Genomic DNA, 17,573 nt, shown 5'->3' on the forward strand with positions numbered 1-17,573 from the left:
GTCCTTTCTCTTGATTCTCTTAATTGTGTGGATCGGGACGTTATAATCTTTTATAGTCATGTGTGATTCCTGGTCATTTTTTTTTTCTGGCTCAACAAGATGTCACCTTCTAGAAGCTTCTGTTGATAACTTCTAGAAGCAGATATGTAAGGTTTGATATTATCACATTAAAATACCCTATATGGGCACCTAACAAATAGTATCTATTGTTTTCATACGTATCCAGTAATTTTAGTCTGTAAGCATTCCGATCTTGTAAATACAAGTGCATTTGTGTATATCTCGTAGATTTTGCCTGGACACTTTTGGCTCCCCTTCTTAAGTCTCATGGCACCAGACTTTAGATAGTCTAACACCATATGCACATAATCCTGCAACTGCGAAATAGTCTTAGATAATTTTTATCCCTGGTCTGGTTCCATTCACTCTACAAGATCTACAATTAGTCCATTAAAGAAACATGGACAAATAAACTTTAATTCTTTTCATGAAATTAAAAGTGTTCTCATAAGCAGAAAGAATAAAGTGTGTGTGTTGTATGTGTGTGTTAAGACTAAAGCAGAGAGAGGGGGTGAGGATTGAGTGAAGGTTGTGGGGACAAGAGAAGCCTCATGTGAAATTAAACATTGACTATTTTTGATGACCAGAAATGCTGTGAATATCCTCTGGCTCTGCCAAAGAAATGACTTTGTAAATTACTCATCTTTTTAAATGAATAAAAAAACCTATTGGGCTACCCTAAGATAGGTGGTCTTTGGTTTCCAGTTTTTTTTTTTTTTTTAAAAAAAGGAAAGGAAAATGTGCTTCCTAGGTGTCTGCATTCTCCAGTCTGACCCTGATTGTTTGATTCAACTGGAAACCTGTAAGTGTCAGTGATACCTTTCCCATCCATGAGGTCTTGAGCAAGATCCCCACTTCTCTGAGCTTTGTCTCCTCCTCTGATGGGAAGCAATAGCGGGATCTTCTTGTAGTTGCTAGGTTACCGGAGACCCTTAGCCCATACGTAGCATTGCAAAGCCACACCTCAAATGCTGGGTGATGCCTCTATGAGTCAATGGAACCCAGAGAAACAGAATCATCAGGATGTATCTTTTTTTTACAAGTAAAAAAAAAGAGATTAATTATAAGTAATCGGTTCATGCTATGACAGAGGCTGACAAGACTCATGATCAGCAGCTAGCTAACTGGAGATGCAGGAGAGCCAAGTACGTCACTCTAGGCTGAAGGCCATAAGCTCCAGATCTGAGACTTGCTCGTTTATTTTGAGTTCAAAAGTAAGATAAAATTGATGTCACAGCCATTATTCCTTCTTATAGAACAGAGGGACTGTCCTTAGCCCTATTTGGGACTTCCTCTTGAATGAAGCCCACTCTTATTAGGGAGATCAATCTGCTTTACCCTATCCATTGATATTTTTATTAGTTTTTCAAGAATGTGTTTTGATTATACTCATGCCTCCAAATATTTCCAGATCCAACTTGCCTTCCCTACCTACTAAACTTTGTATAATCCATCAAGACCAGTTTGTACTGCCCAAATATTCTTGATGTGTGATCTTCCACTGGAGCACAGTTGGTTGACTTATAGGGGCTACTCTCTTAGTGGAAACTGTCTCTCCCTTCCCTAACAGCTAACAATCCCTAATAGTTCCAGGAATAGGGATGGAATTCTGCATATTCTGTTATAGCCACTGAAGGCCTTCCAGAAGAGCCACTGCAGCTAAGGCAACAAGTCACCAGTGTACACGGCCCTCTGAAGACCTCACAGTCTGAAGGACCCACAGGAGGTCTGCTACAGCCTAGGGTCACAGGCCCTATCAGGAGACCTGAAGCAACCCAGGGACACAAAAAGCAGGCTCCAGACAGAGACACTCAGATTAGCAAACACCAGGGATAACCAGATGGCAAGAGGCAAGCACAAGACCATAAGCAACAGATATGCTTTGGTATCATCAGAATCCTGTTCTTTCACCACAGCAAGTGCTGGTACACCAGAAAATCAGGAAGCTAATCTAGAATTTTATCTCATGAAGATAATAGAGTCCTTTAAGGAAGAGATAGATAACTCACTGAAAGAAATACAGGAAAACACAGGCAAACAGGTAGAAGCCACTAAAGAGGAAACAAATAAATCCCTTAAAGAAATACAGGAAAACACAAACAGGTGAAGGAATAGAACAAAGTGGTCTATGACCTAAAAGTAGAAGTAGAAACAATAAAGAAAACACAAATGGAGGCAACTCTGAAAATAGGGTCTCTATTATGAAATTGGGTACCCCTGTGTTTGATGAGTGTACACTTAGAATTGTAATATCCCGTCATTGGATGGTTCTTTTAACCAGTTTAGGGAGTCCTTCTTTATCTCTTTTGGTTAGTTTTGATTTGAAGCCTGTTTTGGTGAAGATTAGAATAGCTACCCCTTAATTGTTTCTTGGTTTTGTTTCCTTGGAAAAACCCTCTCCATCGCTTTATGCTAAGGTGATGTCATTTATCATTGGTGGCGAGGTGTGTTTCTTGGAAGCAGAAAGGAGATGGATCCCATTTCATCATCCAATCTGCCAGTCTGAGTCTCTTCATTGGTGAGTTGAGACCATGAATATTAAGAGTTGTTACTGAAAAATCATATCAATTCCTGACATTTTGTTGCTTTTATGGTGCTTTATTCATCCTCTTTAGATTCAGTGTTCTGGAAATATTTGTTTCTTTTGCTGTTTAAGGTATTTTTACCTTTTTTCCAGTCTAAAGTCCTTTTCAGTATCCTCTGCGGTGGATTTGGTAGTCACAAATTTCTTAAATTTGTTTTTATTGTGAAACGCTTTTTTGTTCTCCTTCAATTTTAATTGATAGTTTTTATAGCTATAGTAGTCTGGGCTGACCTTTGTGGTCCTTCATGGTTTAAAGACCTTTGGTCCAACATTTTCTGGCTTTCATAGTCTCCATGGAAAAATCTGCTCTTATTGTCATGGGGCTGCCTTTGAATTTAACTTGATCTCTCTTGCATTTTCCAGTATCCTTTCTTTGTTTTATATATGCAGTTTTTTTTTTTTTTTTTTTTTTTTTTTTTTTTTTTTTTTATTTGGTTTTTTTTTTTTTTTTTTTTTTTTTTTTACTATTATAGGCTGTAGGGAGTTTCTCTTCTGGTTCTGTATGTTTTATAGTCTGTGTACCTCCTGGCCTTAATAAGCATCTCTCTCCTTTGACTAGAAAAGGTTTTTTCTATTACTTTGTTGAAAGTATCTAATGTTTCTTTGACCTATGTCTCTTCTCCTTCTATACCTATTATTTGTAGCTATGATCTTTTTTAATAGTGTCCCATAATTCCTGTGTGTTCCATTATCGGAATTTTTTTGATTTGATGTATTTTTTGAGGGACCCAATTCTATATTGTCTTCAAGGCCATATGATCTTTCTCCACTTGCTCCAACTCCTTGGTGAGGTTTTACTCTTTCCTCTAGATTTTCTGTTTGAATTTTTTATTTCAAGTTTTATTTTACTTCTCTTTAGGGATTCTCCTTATTAAATTCCATTTCATATCTTGAATCATTTTCATTATTTATTTTAACTTGTTATTTTGTATTTTCGCAGACTTCGTTCCAGCATTCACTCATATACCCTGAGTTCTTTGATCACACTTATCATTTTGACATCACTGCTCCATGTATCAACTAAAAAGCATATCTTGGTGAACAGTCACGTGGCAGTATTAATTTTTGGCAGGGACATGTTGTTTTGGTTATTCATACATGTGTATTCATGACTGGATCTATGGATCTGGACTTGGGTCACTTGTAAGTATCTTGGTATGGAAATCTTATCTCTCTTATTGAGTGAGTGTCTAAAGCTCTGTTTCCTGTTTTTCCGACTTGTCAGGAGATTGATGTACTGTATTGGGGCTTTGATCTCAGTCTTTGGAAAATCAGCATTGATGTCTGAATGGGGGATGAGAATGAGCCCAGCTCAGCTTCAGGTCAGTGAGGTTTCTCAGTCAGGAGTCTACCTTCCATGGAGTTAGAAGATTCTCACAGCCCATCTTCATGAATGTGGTCAGGGCTCAGATTTTTTTCCTCAGGTGAAGGGTGCTGCTAGAATTGGCAGTGTAAACCAAAGATCCCTACCTAAAGAGTCTATACAGGCCGGGCGGTGGTGGCGCACGCCTTTAATCCCAGCACTTGGGAGGCAGAGACAGGCGGATTTCTGAGTTCGAGAGTTCGAGGCTAGCCTGGTCTACAGAGTGAGTTCCAGGACAGCCAGGGCTACACAGAGAAACCCTGTCTCGAAAAACCAAAAAAAAAAAAAAGAGTCTATACAGGACATGCTGATTTCTAAATATTTATTGTGTAAATGTAGCTTTTATTTTCCAGAAGTATTTGTCTCAAAGGCTTACTGCCTCCATTTACTTACCTAGGCCTAGTCCTAGAACCTTCTAGTACAATCTTATCTAGGCCTAGGATGTTATCAGCCTCTGAGACTTACTGCTGAAAAAACTTATCCTTTCTTGTTTTTTCTGAACGTTAGCTGGCTAGTTCAACTCAGCTGAAAGCTCCTCTCCACACGAACAGACTCAGTCTGGCTTCTCTTAGCCTCTCCTGAATCACTCTGTTTGGCCTCATACTAACTTTGATGGTATGTTCTAATCTTCTGGCTCCTTTTTATTCTATGGCTCATTCTGTCTTTCATCTATGTCTAGATTGTTCTCTCTCTGCAACCTGTCTCTGTTCCATTGACCAAGAAAAAGCTCTCTCTCTCTCTCTCTCTCTCTCTCTCTCTCTCTCTCTCTCTCTCCTTTTCTCCCCTTTTCTATCTTCTAATGAGAATTTTGGGCATATCCTATTCTCCCAAATCTTTCTATAACTGTCTGCCACAGAATTAGACATTACGTCCAAACATGGCTGCTTCCTTTTACAAACTAAAGGGTAAAAACTAACTTTACCCTCACAACTAGAAACAAAGTTCTTTTCAGCAAATAACACAATCTTGGTGTCTACAGTGTGATCAAATATACTGCAGCATCATTGTTTTTTAAATTTACAAGATTAATTAAGCATTATCAGCTCTGTAGAGACCCATAACAATGATTTTCCTGGATAATAGCTTGTTTTCTGCTATAAAATGGATAAGAGTTGTTGGCTCCTTCTCTAGTTATAATTTACATCAACAATTTCCACAATTATAAATCCTTACCCTCAATAAAACTTTTAGCATCTCCCTGATAATTAACACAAACTTAATGTTTTTTCTTAAATATTTATTATCATTTCTTTGGGTTAAAGAGCAACATCAGTACAGGATCCTGATTTCAACCATAAAAAGTTTATCTTTTTTTTTTTAAAGATCTTATACAGAATTTTGAATAGTCATGGTCTGGTAAGAATCATTTATAAAAGATTGTTCACAAATCTACTGTCAATAGAAAACTAGCCTCTCCAAGGTGTATAATTAATGGTGAAACTGCATTAGTCTCAGGAGAATGGATAGAAAACAGAAGACAGAGATAGTTTTGTGTATTCTTCATGGCTCAGTCACATCTGGCACGTCCCACAGAAAGATGCCTAACTAGGCAAGGAGCAAGCAGCATCAACATCTTCACCTTCGCTTCATTATCCAGACAACTCCATCTGCACAGGAGTCCGTGAACAGGACCCATATGATGTAGAGGCCATAGGACTCAGCCAGTGAGCCTGTCCATGTAGGTCAGCTTCCTGTGGCAACGATTAGGTTCAAGTATGTATGATACGGCTCTACCACAGTGTGTGAGAGCTCAGTTCAGATGTTAACTTGTCTACAACTCAACCAGCAGCTATTCTCTATCTATATTAAACTGATATGAATGCATCGTCATGCATTTTTATGGTGTCTATAGGACAATGCTCTATGTTCAGTTTCTGTGAAAAAAGATTTTGATTTGCCTGCTCCTTTCATCTACTCGGTCAGTTCAGAGTCCTTCTTAAGACAGTGTTTGAAGGCTGCACCTACACGTGGAAATCTGGGAAGTAAGAGGAGGGAAGTAAGAGGAACAAAAACTTCTAGTGTCTTATGGAGTACTGTGAGCATGATGAATTATGGGAAGAGCCGAGGTAAATCAGACTCGGCAATGGGCTGGTTTCCATTCTTCAGAGGTTCTTTTCAAAAAAAAATTTTTAATTTTTTTATTTTCATGTTATTTTTTACCTGTGGATGGGTGTTTTGCTTGCCTCTGTCTGTCAATCACATTAACTGCAGAGTCAATAGAGGCCAGAAGGAGGCATCAGATTCCCTGGGACTGGAGTTACAGGATAGTTGTGAACTTCCAGGTAAGTGTTGGGAATTGAATTCAGATCAGCCAGCGCTCATAACCTCTGAGCTACCTCGCCAGTCCTACTTCAGAGATGTTCCAGGACGGCTTTCTGGGGCATAATCCTGTTGATTCCTATTATTTCTTATTCTCAAAATGAAGTTCATCTTGAACTTCAGATATCTGTTGTTGATCATAGGGCTCTGAATTTTCTTTTCGTTTGTTTTCAACTTCATTGTTTAAATTTATTAGGCTTTCTTTGGTTTCTAGGAATGGACTAACTAGGATCTGGGCTAAAGATATTCTGTATAATCACGGTTGCTTGTTCAAGTACTCAAGAAGTCTGGGTGATGAGGAAGTGGATTTTCTGAGAAATGCTACTTAAAGTTTACCTTTACTAATCAAACTTTCACCCAAACCTGCAACCAAGTGAATAATAATGTGCTTTGAGACCATTTATGTACCCATTCTGTCTACCTACTGTGTACTTAATCTGTTCATTATCAACTGCACTTTAAGAAAAACAGTATTACTGACCTTGTTGCGCTTTAGAGTCTCGGCCATGTACTACCATGTGCCCCCCTCTTTTTTTTTGTTACCCATTTGTGATCCTGACTCAGAACAATATATGTGTGCATAAGATGTGGTGGCTAGACTTAAGACTATTTACTGAAAACAGCAAGGCACTGAGAACAATGTCCTCATACGAGAAAAACGTTGAAATCATCATGTGGGTGTAGACTGATAGTGTCTGATTTTGGTTTTGTGGCTTTTCTGCGTCAGTAGGGCCCAAACACAATTTTCTCCTTTGTGAAAAGATTAAGATAACATTTACCCTTTCTTTTTTGATGATATAATCATTGTGTCGGTCAATAGCATTTTATTCAAGACACTAGATCAGAGATCAGAGCTCTCTGTTAGACAAACCAGGCCCTCTCTTGGATAAGTGCCATCGAGGGGAAACAGACACTGCTCGGGACACAGCAGTGTGCTCAGTTGAATGTAAGCCCATTGTGGCCTTCTGTGAATAAATTTGGGGATTTGTCTTCAAATCCTCCTTCTGAATAAACAATCCGTAGGCTACCTTCACAATTCATTACCCTATTCTATTATTTTTGTTTAAAAAGTTTGTAAATCATATACGTTGAAATCCCCCCGCTTTTCCTTTGTTTTTAGTCCTTTTTTCTACAGACATGAGAAGTGTTGGTTGGTCATTTAGGTCATACTGCTTCCCATCCTTGAAAGCAGAAACACCTGCTATCTTTCCTCACTTCTGTTGTAATTCTATTACATAGCCTTTCCATTTGAGTTTTTGTGCTTTCTTTCTCTTTTCTTGATCAATTATACCAAACTTTAAAAAATTACTAATATTTATCATGTGTATGTGCCTTATTTAGAATACATGCTTTAGAATGCTGACAATCTTTTAAAATTTATTTTTTCTTCCCCCCTTTCATTGAAAACAGATTCCTTTCTCATATGATATTTCCTCATTACAGTTTCCACTCTGTCTACTCCTCTCCGTCCCTTCTCATCTCCTCTCTCATCTGGATTCATTCCCTCTCAGTCTCTCATTAGAAAAGATTAAGCTTCTAGGGGGTGATAATAAAATACAGCAAAATAAAATATAAGAGAAACCAAAAACAATTTCATTGAAATTGGACAAGAAGGAAAAGAGCCCGCTAGAAGGCATGAGAACCAGAGGCCCACTCTCTCCACACTCAGGAATCCCGTACACACACTAACTGGAAGCTAAGTATATATATACAGAGGTCCTGGGGCAGACCATGCACATCCTGTGCAGGCTGCTCAGTCTCTGTAAGTTCGTGTGAGCTTTGCCTATGTTGATTTAAAGTCCTGTTTTCTTGATGGTCTTCATCCCCTCTGGCTCCTCTATGCTTTCTATCTCCTCTTCTGAGGAGTTTCCTGAGACCTTAGAGGAGGGATTTGATGGAGACATCCCATTTAGGGCTGAGTGTTCCCAGGTCTCTTACTTTGGCTGTGGGTCTCTGCTGTTCCCATCTGCTTCAGAAGGCAGCTTCTCTGATGATGGCTGAATTATGTATTGATCTATGAGTATAGCAGAAAAATCACTGGAAGTAAATAATTTTACTAATATTTTAAATGAAAAAATTTGTCACTTTTTTTTCTTCTTAATTTGTAGCTTCTGGAACAGTTACAAAGTTAGTGGTTTCATATATAGAAAAGTTAATAAGGTTTCATCCTCTTTATTATTGAGACAGGGTCTCAGCATTTATCTAAGGCTGGTTTCTCACTCATGGCAATTCTTCTGCCTCAGGCTCCATAGTTTGAGACTGTACGCATGGCCACTGTGTCCTGCCCTGTGTAAAGTTTAGTGATTTGCTTTTCTATTAACAACATAATCAATACTAAGTGGTTAAGTCCAATTTGGGTTAGAATTGTGGCTTATTTTATAACTTGTTCTCTGACCTTTAATAAGTTACCCAACCTCTGAAAATCAATTTCTTCATTTCCTGTGAGAGTTAACCTGGAAGAAAAAAAATAAAAACCTTGTAAGATTCTCTGCTTGGCACATACTAAGTGTCCCACAAATGCTGTTAGTATAATTATCTGTATCCACTGAATATTTTCCCACTTAACTAAACCATCATTGAAATGTCTAGCATCTATTATTGGTCTGAAGTCCAAAGGTGGAAGAAGAACTTAATGTTTAAAAGTGTCCATGGAGTGAGCGTGACATGACAAACAGAAGATTGGATGAACACCAGGAAAGCCAGAGTTTGCTTCAATCCTGGCAGTTTGACAAGAATAATTTGGATTGCTTAATGGTGCATAAAGGTAAAGAGGAAACCTCTCTTAGCATGTATAGTGTCTTCGTCCCTAAGTCCTCCTGAGGCAACTATGAGTCATGAAAATTAGATACTTTTATAATGTACATGTACGATCTACTTACTCTGACATAGTGTTGATTTCTAGAGGAGAAAGGTCCTTTGCAGAGCGATTGGATTTTTCCTTTGTATCCGTATGTTAACTGGGACATTTCTCACCTTACACTTTACGGACTAGCTGAAGTGCACTGGGTATTTAAAAATCCAGGAAGCAGCAGGAATTTTCTGGGGCTCTTGGTCCCTATCAGACTTGAGTAGCGTTCTTTGAAGAAGCCTGTAACGTTGAGCGGAAGCAAAAAAAAAAATCTGTCTAATTAGTTCAATTCAGTTCCATATATATGACCTGAGCATCCACAATCTAACAGGATGGTGTCCATCAGCAAAAGAGGTTGTATGTTCATGTATTACTTCAAAATATAACACAGTACATTCATTTCAGTCATCATTAGGATTGCCATATTATTAAAATAATTATGGTGTAATATATAAGCCTGTTTAGGCTCCAAAAACAACTTGTGGCTAATCAGGTTATAAGAGCAACACATTTTAATTTTCATAGCACCCTGATATTTTAAGAAAAAAAACCCTGAAGCATTAATATTGCCATTTTTAAAAATAAGAGTTTCTTGAATACATGAACTTTAGCAATTTAGATGGTAAATCCCTGGGTGCTTATCTAGGCAAGCTTATTTTATCACACAATTTATTGACATAATTTACCAAGTTTTTGCTTTATTAAAGCTAAGGTTTCTGAAACACAGCATCCTTCTTTTCCACAGTCCTCTGGTATTTTCTTTTCATCCCGCAGTCTTCTCTTTGTTGCTTTCTTTCTGATCATAATGCTTTTCTTTCAAACTCTGGTTTTCCCATTAAGCGTGTGGAAGTCAATTAGGCTTTTTAATATTGTCACTAAAAAGATGCTTTCTATAACCATTGTCTAGTTCTCTTTGAATTATTAGATACAGATTCAAAACCACTAATGTTAGAATAACATAATATGCTCTTTAACTATGCTTACTTATGCTGTCTATGGGGAAGGGAGGGAGAGAGGGAAAGAGAGAGAGAAACATAGAGAGACCTATTCTCTCTATGTTTTGGATATGATAATATGCTCAAATGAATTAGAAAGGTACCAAACAGCAAAGCATAATAGAGCATAAGAGAGATTAGAATTCAGGCTCATTTTTTCCCCCTGTATCCAACATCTTTTGTACACTCAGCAGAGTCCTTAGCCTTGAAATAGTATAACAGGGACTTTCCATGTATCCCAGAGTAAAAGAAGACTTTAAGAATTCTCAAGTGTCTGGTCTCTCGGCCATAATGTATTTACATCATTCATCTTTGGAATTTTCTCATGGAGCAAATGTCATAGAAACAGGATTGCTCTGACTTTGTTATAAGAAGCCGTCTGGAAGTCTTGGTATATATTGTGTAACTGGATAAGCAGTGGAAATATTTTGCAATTTCACAAGAACATTGGGTCAAAAAACAAAAACAAAACCAAATAATCAGAAAACCCTAAGAGATCAGAAAATTACATCAAGAAAAGAATTTGTAATTTTTCTCTTTTTAAAATACAATTTTTCCCATAGAAGTGAAGTAGTTACAGAATAACTAGAAACGTTAATGAGAGTGGGAGTGGAACTTGTTCAATTCTACAAATTTTCTACAAATGTGTGCCTATGGTTTACACTTCCTCTCCCAAATCCATATTTCAGAAATGTAATTATATTCACAGTGAATATATAATTTCCATTCTGGCTTTCTTTTATTTACTGTAATAAGAAAATGAGCAGTAAACTTTCAAGTAAGAAAATTAAAAAGGAACAGTTACACTTCAAATAATGTTTTATTATGAGTCAACAATAAATCTTAGTCGCAGAAAGAATGACAACGTTTCATGTACAAAAGACTTTAAAAGTGTAATTTGTCAGATTGAAGTAAAATCATAAAATAGAGTTTATTATGGATTTTTTTTTACTTTCACATTATACAAGTTTGCCAAAAAATTTTTTTCTTATGCAGTTCTGTATTCAGGTTTTCCCCCTATTTAGCTTAAGGCTCCCAAGTGCTATTGCTTTTGGAAGGGTTTCTAAGTAGAATTCAGGCAGAAATATAAAGAGAGAGAATAGAATATTTGAAATTGCTCTATTCATTTATTTTTGAGACATAATCGCTAATCTAGTAGACTGGCTTCAAATTCCCTATGTAGCTTCAGATGACCCTAAAGTTCTGATCCTCTTGGTTCTACTTCTTGTGTGCTGGGGCGGTGGAGGAATATCACAGGACTGTTTCCATGGTGCTGGGATTTCCTCTCAGGGCTCTGTGCATGCTAAGCTTACTAACCAAGCTACAACCACACATCGCTGGAACTTATTTTGAGAGTTAAGCAGGAGGAAGTTTATGGAAGAAGCAACATAAGCAAAAATGCTGACAATCCTGAATTTGATACATACGTTCTATTTCTTGCTCTACTGATGTAAACTTGAAATTCTTCACTAAAGAAGAGACTGGTACCACCAAAGTTTGTTATAAAAAACCTTGGAATCTAAGCTTCATAGATAAATTAAACAGCCACCACTACCACCACCACCAACAACAACAAAGGACATTTTCTGAATTATTTACCTCCCCTAAATGTATCAAGAAGCAAGCAGTTAAATTTAGATTAGTGAGTTTCCTCCTAACTTTGAAATGTTACAGCTTTGTGGCTAAAGGGCAGTACTGGCTCTTCTCAAGGATAATCTGGACTTGAAGAAAGAAAGCAAGCCTGAATCTACATCCTATATTCCCAGGAAACTGAAGACGGGAGAGCAAGAAGGCAGTTATTCTCCATCCTGACTTCCCCCTGTAGGCTAAAGTCTCAGAGGGGAGAGTGAGCAGACATGTCTACACGAGAATGTGTTTTAATGCTACATCAATAAGTAATATGTGTATCTGGTAACTATTCCAATCAAACAAAATTGTTTACCAAATAAGTGAGCCATCCTCTGACCTAGAGCTCTTGGGTCCTATCTGGTGAGCATATTTGGGAAGAAAGAAATGGAGGAACTCAGGGAGAGGTGTGTATATAGGGGTAGGTTGGCACATCTCTTTGTGTGGAGGGTGTTATTTAACTTCATTAACCAGTCTATGGAGAGGTCTTGTTCTGGCATGGGGCAGAATGTATCCATGTATCTGAGTGTGGTGAGAATACATTTTTAATGTTATGCTGGCCATGTATGTATCTGGCAGTTAGTACAAACAATACAAATTAGCTTTTGAAATCAGTAAGCCATTGTGTAGTGGCATCTTTTTAGTTATATCGTAACAACCCAGAGACTATTATTCTTCTTGAAAGACCCCTGTGGCATAATGCGAAAAGACTGAGACATTTCTACTCCCAATTGTCCTTCTTCAGGAGAACAGAGAACAGATGACCATGGCTCTTTACCAGCTGAAATTCAGGATCAGTGCACACCTAGAAGTCAGCTCATGTGTCATCCTCCCACTTTCCCTAAACCCAGAAAGCACATGAACCCTGACCTCTCACACTGCCACATGCCACGTAGGGGACAGTTACTGCAGTAGCACTGAATGGAGATTGCTAAAGGAAATAAAACAAAACAAATATACACCGAGTTCTCAAACAGACTTTCCAAAGTAGGAGAAAGAAATATTATATTTCAAAAGTTAATTTTTATCACTCTTTTTTACCACTCAGTGAGGAGAAGATACATGACTAGCTCCGGAGGGAAAAAGAACCATTTTTAACCATGTATCTGAGTGTGGTGAGAATACATTTTAATGTTATGCCTGCCATGTATGTATCTGGCAGTTAGTACAAACAATACAAATTAGCTTTTGAAATCAGTAAGCCATTATGTAGTGGCATCTTTTGAGTTATATTGTAACAACCCAGAGACTACTATTCTTCTTGAAAGACCCCTGTTTGCCTATAACACCCCTTCTATGTTCTTTAATAATAGGCCTCAAATTTTTCCTGGGCAGTGAGTCAATGGTTGCATTTTCAGTCTTTCTTGGGATTAAATGTCCCCATGTAATGACTTTTTGGATAGCGGATTGGGTAAGAATGATGACGAACTCCTTCTCTGGGTTCGTTCTTTAAAACAAAAAAAAAGCCCACTTCCCCCTCGGACTTTTAATGATCAATCTGTAGCACAGCAAATGCATAAAGAAGCATGGCTGTTTAGTGTCACTGCCTGGGACCCAGTGGTATGTGCTATAGTTTAAAAATTATGTTATTAGTGTGCATGCCGGGGCACACATGGATGATGTGTGTGATTGTATGTGGGACCTTTGTAGAGGTCAGAGGACAACTTTGTTCCTTTATTTTTCTTCTCTTGATGTTACATGAGTTAGAGGAGTTGAGTTCAGATAATCAGGTTGGCACAGTTGGGTGGCAAGTTCCTTTACCCACAAAACCATGTGGACTTGGCCCTGTGTCAAACTTTTAGAAGCTGGATGGGACCCATCTTTGACAGAATGTCAATGTTACTTAGCTCATGACTAGATATACTTAAGAAAAGATCACAAACACACACACTCCTGTAATTCAGCTACTTGGGAGGCTAAGGCATGAGGAGGCCAATCTGGGTAAGCTATGAGCACTTTTGTTTGTTTGTTTTTGTTTCTTTTTACAGGAAAGAAACAAAAACAAATGAACAATAAAAACAATCTCCCAAAGAAAACATGTTAAGATATGCTGAGAGTCTAGTTCCCAGCACCCCAGAAGATAACTTAATTTAAAAACAGGGTATTCTTTAACCCATTTTTTACTGTTACCTTCGTAGGATACAGGCGTGCTCCGATGGAAGATGACTGGGGCACAGGAAGGGTACCAGGCGAGGAGAAAGGCTGGAGTACAAGCACAGAAACCACCAGTACCACCAGTGGCTAGAAGCCAGTGGAGTGCATCTTTCCCGAACATCTCCAGAGACAGAATGGCCATACTGCCCCATTGACCTGAGAGTCTGACTTCCCAAAACGGAAAGAGTAAATGTCAACTTTAAATTATCCAGTTATCAGTGTTCTTCTGTCTCACACCTAGCAAAATAATACAGTGTATAGAAATAAAAAATGTAATTGATAAATGCATTTTTATAGCATTTATGGTTTAAGATATCATCACACTGGAGGAATCTGTACCTTTGAAGATAGAGATGAAAAAAACATGAATAACTGAAGGATTAAGAAAAATCAAGACACCAGTTAGTTCTTCAGATATCCCTTCCTTTCTACACTCCAAAGTTAACTACCCTCACTTCTGCAGGAGACTGCAGATTTATTTAATAGTTATTGAATCAGGAACTCCGGATTCAGGAGGAAGCAAGGATGACATAGCATATTAGAAATTAGGAAAATAAGTAAAAGTATTTAAATTTATTTATGTATTTTACATATTTATTTATTTTTTATTTGAGACTGATAGTACTGGTAGCTCAAGCTATACTGAAATTCACTATGAAGATCAGGGCAGCTTCAAAACCCAAATCTGCTTGCTTTTGTTTCCTAGCTGTTAAGATTACAGTCATATGCCACCATGCCCAGTGCAGATACAATTGTTTTGAAGTTTTCTACTCAGCTGGGGCAGCAGAATATCACAATTAGCCTTTAAGCAGAATTATACACAGTTGGAGTTACTGTGTTCTGAATTTTAGAAAAATGCAAACACACAAAAAAGCTTAATTTTCCTAAGCATTGGCATTTCTAGGAACTTCAAATGTCTACACAAAGAAGAGTGTTTCTAGTTCTGTATGCAAGTAAACTGTTCTGACCATAGAAGTTAATTTATTTATTCTGTCTCTAATTTTCTATTTGGATATATCACATTATATTAACTATATATACATTTTTAGAGTTACTGACACATGTAAATGAATTATATATATGTGCATGTGTCTACAGTATATGCACATATACGAGGCACACATAGAGCTCAAGCTGTGTATATTAAAAGAATGAAATAAAATATTTGCTAATGTTTGTGGGTACCCTGGAGTTTTACTGATATAACTTGAGAAATACTGTTCTAGGTCCTGGGAGTTACGGGGGATGATATAGGTCCTAGAGAACACCTTAGAGGAATTGTTCAATGGAATGAATAAGCGTAAAGCTCACTGGGTAGTTTATAACTTTGGCAAAGTGATTGTTTCTGCAAACAATATATTTCCACTTTGTTTTTCTTGTTCTGCTAATGTCTTGCTGACCAACCTTCAGTCCCTGTAATAATGAGAAATGTCATGTAGAAAGATTGAAGCTTAACACTGGATTTCAAAGATTCAAGGATAGGAACAATTTCTTGGGGTGGTGAAGAAGCTTCTCACTGCAGCTGTTCACTCTAACTAGCATTACTCAAGATTGGTCAGAGAGTGGATCGGATGCAGGGACAGTTAGTGTGTTTCAGAAGACCTGGTTGCAAGGTCTTAGGCAATAATATTTTTAAAAGATTTTATGGATGCAGCATCCCCTTCAGTCCTGGAAGACACTGCCTCACAGCAGGCATCCTGGTCCTCTGGATCTTACAACCTTTCTGTCCCCATTCTCTGAGATGGTTCCTGAGCTGTGAGTGTGGGAGTTACACTGATACATTGGGCTGGGCACTCCATAGTCAGTCATTCTAACTAGATGCATATCTCTTATACACATATGGAAAAGCCTCTGTACATAGATGGGACAGCCAGCATCTGCTATACATTGAAGCTTCTTTAATAATGGCAAGAGCTACACTTATCCGTGGGTATAAAAGTATTTAGAAAATATGTTAATTTAGGAAATCAGCAGTAGAGTGGTCTCCTCTCATGCCTATTGAGGTCGTATGGAATCATAGGCATTTCCTTTGTCTCTGTATACAGAGAAATACTTTACAGAGTTGGCATACTCTGGAGAGTATTTAGGCAGCCAGAAGCTCATCTTAAAATTGATTAGATCATTCACAGTGTGGTATGTGTTGAGGAATATGCTTTACTAAAGCTTGTCTTACTACTCTACTGACATCCTGAGATATATGGGAAGCCAGAACATTATCCTCCAGGTAATTAAGTCATGAGAGGGTTTGGGGCCTATTCGTCAGAGTAACTTTGGAAAGGCAAACACTTCTGATTATTTTCCTCCTTACATTCCCTGCCTGTGAAGCGAGATAGTTCCAAATCCCATTGGAGAGAAAAGCCAGAAGAAAGGAACGATCAAAGAAATTCTCTCCATGAGAGGAGAGTCATACCAGAGATGAGTGGTCAGTAACTTGTGTGCTGGTAATAAATGCCAGAGGTCTTTTTGAAATAAGAGGAACATGAAAACTATATTGAAAACGATATGAACAATGTTGACAAGAGCGGACAAAAAAGCAGAAGGAAGGGTACCTTCCTGGCTGCCCTCCTGGGGGTAGTGTTGGCAAGTTTTAATTTGGTGTTACGTGACCTCTAATTCTGGTGGTTAGTTAGTATTCCATGGCCAGAGTCAACAAATTTGCGAGAACTGGTGAGGTTCATAGAAGAACACAGAATAGATAAACATGTGTGGGTGGGTTCCCCAGGATAAGACATGTTGTGAATGTTCTAGATGAGTTTTCCATTGACATTGGACTTTCTGATAAACTCTTGCCAAAGGGACTGTTACCTTCTAACATTGTTTGGGCCATCGTGCCTGATATCCGCTCAGAACACCATGTTCTTAGTAGCATCACGAGGACTTAATGCTGAGCAGAGTGATGGCATCGGCCAGGACTTCACTTCTGATCTGGGGCTAACACAAAGGATGATTAGGGTTTAACTCACCAAATTTGCCAAATGCAGAAGGGCCTATTCCTTTTCTTGAGAGTATTTTTAGTTTTATTTTATTTTTTATACTTGAGTGTAGTTCCATATTCCTCAGGACCCTATCCTATCACAGGCTATCCTATCTATGAGTGTGAATTATCCTTTGAGAATATTTGAAATCCTGTGTAGCTGAACGCACCATAGTGCCTTCTGCACTCAATCCCAATGTGAAGCTTTGCAGGGACCACATTTGGATATTGTCACATTTCGTTGCAAATGAGTCAGATCCAACACAGTTGGAAAGCTCCTCCTTCAGGCCCATCTGTTGGCCCATGAGCTTACTGTGTATGCCTCATACTCATTTGTTTACGATGTGATCGAACTGTTAAGATTCAGTTTTGGGGCTGGGGAGATGGTCAGTAAATACTTGCTTTTTGCAAGCACAAGGATCTGACTTTGACCCCTAGAACTCATATCAAAAAAACTGATATGGTGGCTCACAAGAGCTGGCTAGCTAGCCTACCTCCTTGCTGAGCTCCAGGCTAGTGAGAGACTGTCTCAAAACAAAAGAGGAAGAGGCATATGGTACCAGAGGGGGGATGACACTCAAGGTTGTCTTCTGGACTCCACATTCTCTCTCTCTCTCTCTCTCTCTCTCTCTCTCTCTCTCTCTCTCTCT

The 17,573-nt window shown here is 38.2% G+C and overlaps 1 long non-coding RNA gene across 1 annotated transcript; it reads left to right on the forward strand.

Moving 5' to 3' along the window:
- The first annotated feature begins 8,897 nt into the window (after window positions 1-8,897).
- Window positions 8,898-14,233, forward strand: LOC114608677. Its single transcript, XR_003709402.1, has 2 exons — window positions 8,898-9,090; window positions 13,934-14,233. It is a non-coding gene; the product is annotated as an uncharacterized LOC114608677 (long non-coding RNA).
- Window positions 14,234-17,573: the final 3,340 nt, after the last annotated feature.

The sequence above is a fragment of the Grammomys surdaster genome, unplaced genomic scaffold (assembly GCF_004785775.1).
Source record: "Grammomys surdaster isolate TR1022 unplaced genomic scaffold, NIH_TR_1.0 125928, whole genome shotgun sequence".
NCBI lineage: Eukaryota > Metazoa > Chordata > Mammalia > Rodentia > Muridae > Grammomys > Grammomys surdaster.